This window comes from Phoca vitulina, unplaced genomic scaffold (genome assembly GCF_004348235.1).
Source record: "Phoca vitulina isolate PV1807 unplaced genomic scaffold, GSC_HSeal_1.0 scaffold53, whole genome shotgun sequence".
Lineage (NCBI taxonomy): Eukaryota > Metazoa > Chordata > Mammalia > Carnivora > Phocidae > Phoca > Phoca vitulina.
In genome coordinates, this window is record NW_022589756.1 from 23,765 (window position 1) to 36,503 (window position 12,739).

Below are 12,739 nucleotides of genomic sequence, written 5' to 3' on the forward strand. Positions count from 1 at the left end.
TACTAAAGAATGAATGGGTCAACCAGAATATTAAAAAAGAAATAAAAGGGGCGCCTGGGTGGCTCAGTCGTTAAGCGTCTGCCTTCAGCTCAGGTCATGATCCCGGAGTCCTGGGATCGAGTCCTGGGATCGAGCCCCGCATCGGGCTCCCTGCTCAGCGGGGAGCCTGCTTCTCCCTCTTTCACTCCCCTTGCTTGTGTTCCCTCTCTCACTGTGTCTCTCTCTATCAAATAAATAAAATCTTAAAAAAAAAAAAAGAAATAAAAAAAAGAAATAAAAAAGTACATGGAAGCAAATGAAAATGAAAACATAACAGTCCAAAACCTTTGGGATGTCAGCAGAGATGGTCCTAAAAAGGAAGCATATAGCAATACAGGCCTTCTGTAAGAAGAAAGAAAAGTCTCAAATAAACAACTTAACCTTACATGTAATGAAGTTAGAAAACGAACAGCAAATAAGACCTAAATACAGCAGAAGGGGAATAATAAAGATTAGAGTAGAAATAAATGACATAGAAACAGAAAAATAACAGAACCGATTAACAAAACTAAGAGCTGGTTCTACAAAAAAATCAATAAAATTGATAAATCCCTAGCCAGATTTACCAAAAGAAAAAAGAAAGGACCCAAATAGATAAAAATCATGAATGAAGGAGGAGAGGTCATAAACAACACCACAGAATTACAAACAGTTATAAGAGAATACTTTGAAAAATTATATGCCAACAAACTGGGCAATCTAGAAGAAATGGACAAATTCTGAGAAACCCACAAATTACCAAAACTGATATAAAAAGAGATAGAAAATTTGAACAGATCCATAACCAGCAAAGAAATTGAATCAATAATCAAAAATCTCCAACAACCCAAAGTCCTGTGCTGGAAAACAGTATGGAGATTCCTCAAAAAGTTAAAAATAGAACTATTTGACCCACCAATTTCACTTCTAGGTATTTACCCAAAGGATACAAAAATAGTGATTCAAAGGGCCACATGTACCCCAATGTCTATAGCAGCAATGTCCATAATAGTCAAAATATGGAAAGAGCTCAGATGTCCATTGACAGACGAATGGATAAAGAAGATGTGAGATATATATATATATATATCACATATATACACAATGGAATATTACTCAGTGATCAAAAGAATGAAATCTTGCCATTTGCAACAAAGTGGATGGACCTAGAGTGTATCATGCTAAGGGAAATAAAACAGTCAGAAAAAGACAAATATCATATGATTTCACTCATATGTGGAATTTAAGAAAAAAAAACAGATGAACATAGGGGAAGGGAAGGAAAAATAAAATAAGATAAAAACAGAGAGGGAGGCAAACCATAAGAGACTCTTAACTATAGAAAACAAACTGAGGGTTGCTGGAGGTGTAGTGGGTGGGGATGGGGTAAGTGGATGATGGGCATTAAGAAGGGCATGTGATGTAATGAGCACTGGGTATTATATAAGATTGATGAATCACTGACCTCTACCTCTGAAACTAATAATACACTATATGTTAACTAACTTGAACTTAAATATGATTAAAAAAAAAAAAAGAATATTTTTTAAAAAGTGCTACATGTTTACCAGCAGGTGGCACTATTTCCTATTTCTTAGTGTGAGATTTTTCTTCCTAAATCCTGCCTCCTCTACTCCCCCCCCCCCCTTGTTTGATTACATTAAATTGCATACTTCCCCCCCTTACAGGAAATAAGAAGCATAAACTTATTTGCATTAAGAAAATTGACTGTTTCTATAGATTTTAAGCAACTACAAATCTTTGAATAGTGATTCCACTAAACTGAAATTATCAAACATTATCTAATATTGAAAATTTACCCTGATTTTTTTTTTGTAAAGCAGAGATGAATTCACTAACCTGTTCTATTTTTCATAAATACTTGCCTTCAAAGAAAACCAGCAGATTTTTCACAAAGCCAGCTATGCATTTACCTACTTACCCTGATAATTCATTAACAAGTATCAAATTTTGAAAATACCAATATGGTCAGTTAATGATGATACATTTGGAATCTAAATAGATACTGATCCCAAAGGGTAAGATTATAGATTCAATTGATTTCACTTAAGTCCACCTCCACTATCTCTACATGACACTAGAAAGTAGATTTTGAAGCAACAGAAAATATTAATTTATTGAGCAATATTTCCTGAATGCTACTCACTTATAATTACCTTATCAATGTTTTGTCCTGTCTGACACCTAAAACTTGGTCACTCTTTCACCCTGCCCTCTCCTCACACTTTCTCTCCAATGTTGGCATTCATCTCCCCTCCTCTCACCTGTCAACCTGTCTATTCACCCACTATCTGACAGCTTTCTCATATTGCCTCCTTCGCACCCAATCACATCATTCTGTCTTACTCACTCTTTCCTCCATTTAGTTGTGTGTGTGTGTGTGTGTGTGTGTGTGTGTGTGTTTAACATTTTGTATTTTTTTCTGGGGCTTTTTGGGATGTTTTTTGTTTTTTTGTTTGTTTTATTCTTATCCATTTTCTTTCCATTGGCAATAACATTGCTTGGTTTTTCTATATGGGTTAAGTTTAAAGCTAGGATTAGTTTTCTTTCCTTTTGCTATATTTCTTTCCTTTTGTTATCTTTCTGAACAAATTGTGCATTCTCTCTTTTATCATGGATTAAGTAACAATATCTCACCTCATGCATTAAATAATATGTATGGAGTACTGTGGAAATAGTAAAGGGCTATACAAATAAAAGTCACCACAGTGTTTACAAGCATTTGGTGAGTATAGAAACAAACAAATGAACAAACAAAAAAACTGAAACTGTTTTTTGTTTTCTGATATTGAATAACTTGGTATTGGTCAGTAATGGAGTTATTTTTGCCTTGATTTTAGAATAAAATATGCAAATGATGAGACTCAGGGTGAAAATGAATGAACTGGGATTAAAATGACAAATAACAGAGAAATATGGAATAGGCAACCACACTGTCTCCACTCTTCACAAATGAGTAATCTTAAACAAGTCTCTTTACTTTGTGTTTCTCAGGTCTTAGTTCCTTTATCTGTAAAGAAGTGTATGAAAATAAGCATGCCTGAAGCCAGAGTCCCTGGAAAAGTAGCAACATTGAATCCCTGCCCATTTTTAAGATTTGTAATTTTATCATACAGCTCTAACAATTCCTTAAAATTCGCACACAGTAAAGAGTTTCTGGAAAGAAAGGGACTTGATAAAATTTTTACCTAGTGATTTGAGGATTATTATATGAAAATATAATGGCATCCTGCACCATAGAGAAAATTAGGGAAATTTAGCTTCATGACATGATGATATGAAATAGAACTTTGCACTTTCGAAGACAATAATCCTGTCATTGACTCGGATCTGCTCATAAAATTTACCTGCTTCCAAAAGTTTGTCTCATCCATAGAATAATTCAGCTTCTTCCATAGTCATTGAGTGGGATTACTAAGTCCCTCCCTTAACATTATATTCACTCATTCATTAAAAAAAGTATTTGTACTCATACAATTTTCAGATACTTTGCTCACTTCTGATAATTTCTTGAGACATGAAAAAGGAAACAGTATGGATTTGTTTTCCATAAGAATAGAGTCAACAGAGAGAGGTTTTAAAAGCTGAGATTAAAAACTTTAATAACTACAAATGGGGATGGGGAACTGCCCAAGGTTTCTACCATTAACATCTAATAGAGCTCATGTTTTTCACACCACTCAGTATTTCCTTTTCTTAAATTTCTTTTGCTCAACAAAATTAAATTTTTAACAAAAAATCTGTCTTGGTAATACCAGTATTATATATTATGTGGGTTAAAATAAAATTGACAGGAATTTTTCTTTCAACATATTTTAACAAGCATCTTCTATGAGTGAGGCAGTTTAGGTGCTAAGGATATAGCAGGAAGTAGGCAGCCAGAATGACTCAGAAGGAGCTTATATATAAAAATCAATGCACAGAAATCAGTTGCATTTCTATACACAAACAATGAGACAGAAGAAAGAGAAGGTAAGGAGTTGATCTCATCTACAACTGCACCTAAGACCATAAGATATCTAGGAATAAACCTAACCAAAGAGGCAAAGGATCTGTACTCAGAAAACTATAGAACAGTCAGAAAAGAAATTGAGGAAGACACAAAGAAATGGAAAAACATTCCATGCTCATGGATTAGAACAAAAAATATTGTTAAAATTTCTATGCTACCTAGAGCATTCTATACATTCAATGCAATCCCTACCAAAATACCATCAACTTTTTTCACAGAGCTGGGACAAATAATCCTAAAATTTGTATGGAACCAGAAAAGACCCTGAATAGCCAAAGGAATGTTGGAAAAACAAACAAACAAACAACAAAGCTGGTGGCATCACAATTCTGGACTTCAAACTCTTACAAAGCTGTAATCATCATACAGTATGGTACTGGCACAAAAACAGACACATAGATCAATGGAACAGAATAGAAAACCCAGAAATAGACCCTCAGCTCTATGGTCAACTAATCTTTGACAAAGCAGGAAAGAATATCCAGTGGGAAAAAAAAAGCAGTCTCTTCAATAAATGGTGCTGGGAAAATTGGACAGCTATATACAGAAGAATGAAACTCGTCCATTTCCTTAGACCATACACAAAAACAGACTAAAATGGATGAAAAACCTAAATCCGAGACAGGAATCCATCAAAATCCCAGAGGAGAACAGAGTCAGCAACCTCTATGACCTTAGCCACAGCAACTTCTTGCTAGACATATCTCCAAAGACAAAGGAAACAAAGGCAAACATGAATGTTTTGGACTTCATTAAGAGAGTAAAGGAAACAGATGACAAAACCAAAAGGCAACTTACAGAATGGGAGAAGATATTTGCAAATGTCTTATCAGATAAAGGCCTAGTATCCAAAATCTATAAAGAACTTATCAAACAACACCCAAAAAACAAATAATCCAGTGAAGAAATGGGCAGACGACATGAACACATATTTTTCCAAAGAAGACATACAAATGGCCAATAGACACATGAAAAAATGCTCACCATCACTTGGCATCAGGGAAATCGAAATCAAAACCACACTGGGATACCACTTCACTCCAATCAAAATGGCTAGAATTAATGACAGGAATCAACAAACGTTGGCGAGGATGTGGAGAAAGGGGCACCCTCTTACACTGCTGGTGGGAATGCAAACTGGTACAGCCACTCTGGAAAACAGTATAGAGGTTCCTCAAGACGTTAAAAATAGAGCTACCCTATGACCCAGCAATTGCACTACTGGGTATTTACCCCAAAGATACAAATGTAGTGATTCAAAGGGGCACCTGCACCCCAATGTTTATAACAGCAATGTCCACAGTAGCCAAACTATGGAAAGAGTCATGATGTCCTTCAACAGATGAATGGATAAAGAAGATGTGGTATATATATATATATATATATATATATATATATATATATATACACAAAGGAATACTACTCAGCCATCAAAAAAAAAAACTCCTGCCATTTGCAATGACGTGGATGGAACTAAAAGGTATTTTGCTAAGTGAAAAAAGTCAGAGAAAAACAATTATCATATTATCTCATTCATATGTGGAGTTTAAGAAACAAAACAGGATCATAGGGGAAGAGACGGAAAAATAAAACAAGATGAAATCAGAGAGGGAGACAAACCATAAGAGACTCTTAATCATAGGAAATAAACTGAGGATTGCTGGAAGGGAGGGAGGTGGGGGATGGGGGATGGACGTTAAGGAGGGCACATGATGTAATGAGCACTGGGTATTATATAAGACTGATGAATCACTGACCTATACCTCTGAAACTAATAATGCATTATATGTTAATTAATTGAATTTAAATTAGAAAAAGGAGTTTATACTCGGTGAGAGGAGATGAGCAATTAACCAATAAATAAATAAGCTAAAAAATAAGAAAAAGTTCAGATACTAGTGAGTGAATGCAGGTATCTTTAGCTACACTAGTATAGGTGATTAAGTAGACATTTTAGGCTGAGATCTGAATGATAGAATGATAATCATAATGAGAATGGAGGAAACTGCATTCCAGGATTATTGAACTGATGGCATAAATGCTCTAATGCATAATCAAACAAGAAACCCAGACAGGACTCTGTATCTGGAATAAGCCCATGACAGTAAGAGTGGTAGGAGAAATTGGCAAGGAAGTAGGTAGGTCTGTCGGCTACCAAATGCCTACTCCTTCAGTTTTGCCTTGTTAGTCTCCATAATCAAGCAATTAAGCAGGTAATATGAAAAAAAAGAAGATTTTCATGGCCCTAAATAGAGACACTTTAAGTGGTTTAAGTGGTAGAGTTGGAGAAAATAATAACATGCAACACAGGCTGGCTTTCTAGAACTTACAGTGCATATAGTGATCCCAGATCATAGTCCTGATTTTCTCTTATAGGCCTCCTCCTCCTTCTAGAATATGTAACAAACCTCAGAAAATTCAAAGATAGCCTTATAAGAGTTTCCAGAGTTGCATTTCAACAAAACTGTTTATTAAACAGCAAATCATTATCTTTAGAATAAAAATAACATCATCACTGTATGAATAAATATGTCCTCTGATCTCTTTCTAGAAAACTTCACCTTCTAGTCCTTTTGAAGAAATTTAAAAATTTTTGTTAAAATCAAAGCAAAATGTTTTGAATTTAAAATTTTACTAATTTTAAATAATGGTATGAGAACCTTAGCTAGCAGAACACTTACTTAAAAAAAAATACTTTTCTAAAAAGCAAAAAATAGATTCAATTTAAAAATTAATTACTGTTGCTTTGGAAATTGTTTATGATTAGTAAACTTATATTTTCTTTATGAGGCTTATAATCCTATCAAGGATCCAGGCTGTCCTTGAGAGGAGTGGGTTTTTCTCTAAAACTCGAATTAATCGAAAAGGAGGAAATAGATTCTTGTTTGTGAATAAAGCAGAATGGTGGATGACTTACTTTAAAATTGGTGATGGTTTTGGGCGCCTGGGTGGCTCAGTTGGTTAAGCGACTGCCTTCGGCTCAGGTCATGATCCTGGAGTCCCAGGATCGAGTCCCACATCAGGCTCCCTGCTCAGCAGGGAGTCCGCTCCTCCCTCTCATGCTCTCTGTCTCTCATTCTCTCTCTCGCAAATAAATACAATCTTAAAAAAAAAAAAAAATTAAAATTTGTGATGGTTTTATTTTTCTTCTTATTGTTTTTTGGGGGAGGTATGTGTACACATAGGAGGACAATAGACATATACAGAAGCAAAATATTATTTTTTAAAAAAGATTTTATTTATTCATCTGAGACACAGAGAGACACACAGAGAGAGAGAGAGAGAGAGCATGAGCAGGGAGAGAGGCAGAGGGAGAGGGAGAAGCAGGCTCCCCGCTGAGCCAGGAGCCCAAAGTGGGGCTCGATCCCAGGACCCTGGGATCATGATGCTTAACCATCTGAGCCACCCAGGCGCCCCCAGATGCAAAATATTATGGTAAAATTGAAACACCTTGATGTATTATCCTTTTTCTCCCACAGAGAATCAGAGTATGAATATGTTTTCAGTGCTAGTGCCATCTGAGATTTGACTGTAAGTTGCCTGGTGAACATTTCAGGGTCTTGTGGCCCCAGAGTTGGAGTGTTCACATAGGAACAAAGAAGGGACCAACACAGGAAGCACAAGTCTATGTGTCTAATTTTTCTTCATCTCAGACACTTCTTGAGTACCTTCTTTTCTCCTCCAGGCTCTCTTTCCTTGGTTTCCTTCTCTCTCTCTCTTTTTTTTAAATTTTATTTTATTGTGTTATGTTAGCCACCATACAATACATCATTAGTTTTTGATGTGGTGATCCACGATTCATTGTTTTCATATAACACCCAGTGCTCCATGCAGTACGTGCCCTCCTTAATACCTATCAAGGGGCTAACCTATCCTCCCACCCCCTCCCCTCTAAAAACCTCAATTTGTTTCTCAGAGTCCATAGTCTCTCATGGTTCATCTCTCCCTCCGATTCCCCCTTTCATTTTTCCCTTCCTTCTCCTAATGACCTCCATGCTATTCCTCATGTGCCACAAATAAGTGAAACCATATGATAATTGACTTTCTCTGCTTGACTTATTTCACTTAGCATAATCTCCTCCAGTCCCATCCATGTTGATATAAAAGTTGGGTGGTTCATCCTTTCTGATGGCTGAGTAATATTCCATTGTATATATGGACCACATCTTCTTTATCCATTCATCTGTTAAAGAGCATCCCAGCTCTTTCCACAGTTTGGCTATTGTGGACATCGCTGCTATGAACATTGGGGTGCATATGGCCTTTCTTTTCACTACATCTGTGTCTTTGGGGTAAATACCCAGCAGTGTAATTGCTGAGTCATAGGGTAGCTCTATATTTAATTTTTTGAAGCACCTCCACACTGTTTTCCAAAGTGGCTGTACCAACTTGCATTCCCACCAACAGTGTAAGAGGGTTCCCCTTTCTCCACAACCTCTCCAACATTTGTTGTTTCTTGCCCTGTCAATTTTGGCTATTCTAACTGGTGTAAGGTGGTATCTTAATGTGGTTTTGATTTGAATTTCCCTGATGGCTAATGATGATGAACATTTTTTCATGTGTCTGTTAGCCATTTGTATGTCTTCTTTGGAGAAGTGTCTGTTCATGTCTTCTGCCCATGTCTTCTGATTATTTGTTTTTTGGGTGTTGAGTTTGAGAAGTTCTATATATATATTGGCTATCAGCCCTTTGTCTGTAGTATCATTTGCAAATATCTTCTCCCAATCTGTGGGTTGCCTCTTTGTTTTGCTGACTGTTTCCTTTGCTGTGCAGAAGCTTTTTATCTTGTTGAAGTCCCAAAAGTTCATTTTTGCTTTTGTTTCACTTGCCTTTGGAGATGTATCTTGAAAGAAGTTGCTGTGGCTGATGTCAAAGAGGTTACTGCCTACGTTCTCCTCTAGGATTTTGATTGATTCTTGTCTCACATTGAGGTCTTTCATCCATTTTGAGTTTATCTTTGTGTATGGTGTTAGAGAATGGTCGAGTTTCATTCTTCTGCATGTGACTGTCCAATTTTCCCAGCACCATTTATTGAAGAGACTGTCTTTTTTCCATTGCATACTTTTTCCTGCTTTGTCAAAGATTATTTGACCATAGACTTGAGGGTCCATATCTGGGCTCTCTATTCTGTTCCACTGGTCTATGTGTCTGTTTTTGTGCCAATACCATGTTGGTGATCACTGCTTTGTAATATAGCTTGAAATCGGGCAATGTGATGCCCCCAACTTTGTTTTTCTTTTTCAATATTTCCTTGGCGATTTGGGGTATTTTCTGATTCCATATAAATTTTAGGATTGTTTGTTCCAGCACTTTGAAAAATGTCATTGGAATTTGGATCTGGATGGCATTGAAGGTATAGACTGCTCTGGGTAGCTTAGACATTTTAACAATGTTTATTCTTCCAATCCATGAGCATGGAATGTTTTACCATCTCTTTGTGTCTTCTTCAATTTCTTTCATGAGTGTTCTGTAGTTCCTAGAGTATAGATCTTTTACCTCTTTGGTTAGGTTTATTCTGAGGTATCTTATGGTTTTTGGTGCTATTGTAAATGGAATCATTTCTCTAATTTCTCTTTCTACAATTGCGTTGTTAGTGTATAAGAAAGCAACTGATTTCTGTGCATTGATTTTGTATCCTGCCACATTACTGAATTGCTATATGAGTTCTAGTAATTTGGGGGTGGAGTCTATTGGGTTTTCCACATAAAGTATCATGTCATCTGCAAAAAGAGTTTGATTTCTTCTTTGCCAATTCGAATACGTTTTATTTCTTTTTGTGGTCTGATTGCTGTTGCTAGGACTTCTAGTACTATGGGGAACAATAGTGGTGAGAGTGGGCATCCTTATGTGTTCCTGAACTTAAGGGAAATGCTCTCAACTTTTCCCCCTTGAGGATGCTATTTGCTGTGTGTTTTTCATAGATGGATTTTATGAACTTGAGGAATGTTCCCTCTATCCCTATACTCTGAAGAGTTTTAATCAGGAAAGGATGCTGTAATTTGTCAATTGCTTTTTCTGCATCAATTGAGAGGACCATATGGTTCTTCTCCCTCCTCTTATTAATGTGTTCTATCACACTGATTGATTTGCAAATGTTGAACCACCCTTGCATCCCAGGGATAAATCACACTTGGTCGTGGTGGATGATCCTTTTAATGTATTGTTGGATCCTATTAGCTAGGATTTTTTGAGGGTTTTGGAACCCATATTCATCAGGGATATTGGTCTGAAATTCTCCTTTTTGATGGGGTCTTTGCCTGGCTTGGGGATTAAGGTAATGCTGGCATCATAGAATGAGTCTGAAAGCTTTCCTTCTGTTTCTATTTTCTGAAACAGCTTCAGTAGAATAGGTATCATTTCTTCTTTGAATGTTTGGTAGCATTCCCCAGGGAATCCAGCAGGTCCTGGACTCTTGTTTTTTGATCACTGCTTCAATCTCATTACTGGTTATTGGCCTATTCAGGTTGTCAATTTCTTCCTGTTTCAGTCTTGGCAGTTTATAGGTTTCCAGGAAGGCATCCATTTCATCCAGATTGCTCAATTTATTGGCATATAGTTGTTGATAATAATTTCTAATAATTGTTCCTATTTCCTTGGTGTTAGTCGTGATCTCTCCCTTTTCATTCATGATTTTATTAATTTGGGTCATTTCTCTTTTATTTTGGATAAGTCTGGCCATGGTTTATAGATCTTATGAATTTTTTCAAAGAACTAGCTTCTAGTTTTGTTGATCTGATCTACTGTGTCTCTGGTTTCTAGTTCATTGATCTCTGCTCTAATCTTAATTATTTCTCTTCTAATGCATGGCTTAGCCATCCTTTGTTGTTTTTTCTCCAGTTCTTTAAGGTGTAGAGTTAGTTGGTGAATTCGGGATTTTTCTATTTTTTTGAGTGAGGCTTGGATGGCTATGTATTTCCCCCTTAGGACCGCCTTTGCAGTATCCCATAGGTTTTGGACCAATGTGTTTTCATTCTCATTGGTTTCCATGAATTGTTTAAGTTCTTTGATTTTCTGGTTGACCCAAACATTCTTGAGCAGAGTGGTCTTTAGCTTCCAAGTGTTTGAATTTCTTCCAAACTTTTTCTTGTGATTGAGTTCCAGTTTTAAAGCATTATGGTCTGAGAATATGAAGGGAATAATCTCAATCTTTTGGTGTCGGTTGAGACCTGATTTGTGACCCAGTATGTGGTCTATTCTGGAGAAAGTTCCATGTGCACTCGAGAAGAATGAGTATTCTGTTGTTTTAGGGTGGAATGCTCTGTATATATCTATGAGGTCCATCTGGTCCAGTGTGTCATTCAAAGCTCTTGGTTCTTTGTTGATTTCCTGCTTAGATGATCTGTCTATTGCTAAGAGTGGAGTATTGAGGTCTCCTACAATTAACATATTATTATCAATATGACTCTTTATTTTGGTTAACAGTTGGCTTATGTAGATAGCTTCTCCCATGTTGGGGGTGTAGATATTTACAATTGTTAGATCTTCTTGTTGGATAGACCCTTTGAGAATGATATAGTGTCCTTCTGTGTCTCTAACTACTGTCTTTAGTTTAAATCTAATTTGTCTGATATAATAATTACTACCCCAGCTTTCTTTTGAGATCCACTGGCATGGAAGATGGATCTCCATCCCTTCACTTTCAGTCTGGATGTATCTTTAGGTTCCAAATGAGTCTCCTGTAGACAGCATATGGATGGGTCCTGTCTTTTTATCCAATCTGCAACCCTTTGCCATTTTATGGGAGCATTTAGGCTGTTCACGTTGAGAGTGATTATTGCAAGATATGAATTTATTGTCTTCATGTTGCTTGTGAAGACCTTGTTTTTATAGATTGTCTCTCTAAGTTTCTGTTCTATTTCACTCTTGGGGTCTTTCTCCTTTTATAGAACCCCCCCTTAATATTTCTTGCAGGGCCGGCTTACTGGTCACATATTCTTTCAGTTTCTGCTGGTCTTGGAAGCTCTGCTTCTCTCCATCCATTCTAAATGACAGTCTTGCCAGATAAAGTATTCTTGGCTGCATGTTCTTCTCGTTTAGTACCCTGAATATGTCTTGTCAGCCTTTCTGGCTTGCCAGGTTTCTGTGGATAAGTCTGACGTTATTCTGATGTTCCTCCTTCTGTACGTAAGGAATCTCTTCCCCCTAACTACCCTTAAGATGGTTTCCTTGGTTCTAAGATTTGCGAGTTTTACTATTACATGCCAGGGTGTTGGCCTGTTTTCCTTCACCTTGGGAGGGGTTCTCTCTGTCTCTCGGACACAAATGTTTGTTTCATTCCCCAGATTAGGGAAGTTCTCAGCTGCAATTTGCTCAAATATATCTTCTAGTCCTCTCTTTCTCTCTCCACCCCCTCCGGGATCCCAATAATTCTGACACTGGAATGTTTCTTGGTGTTACTTATTTCTCTGATTCTATCTTCCTGGATTCTGACTTGCTTTTCCCTGGCCTCCTTTTTCCCTTCTTGTCTATTAATTGGTCTTGCAGATCACTAATTCGTTCTTCTGCCTCACTTACCGTAGCTGTTAGATTATCTAGATTAAATTGGATCTCATTGATAGCGTTTTTAAGTTCTGCCAATTCAGCTTTCATTTCTGCCTTTAGAGATTCTATGTTGCCATTAATGGATTTCTCCATTCTAGCTAATGTCTTCACAATTGCTAGCCTGAATTCCATCTCCAACATCTTGGT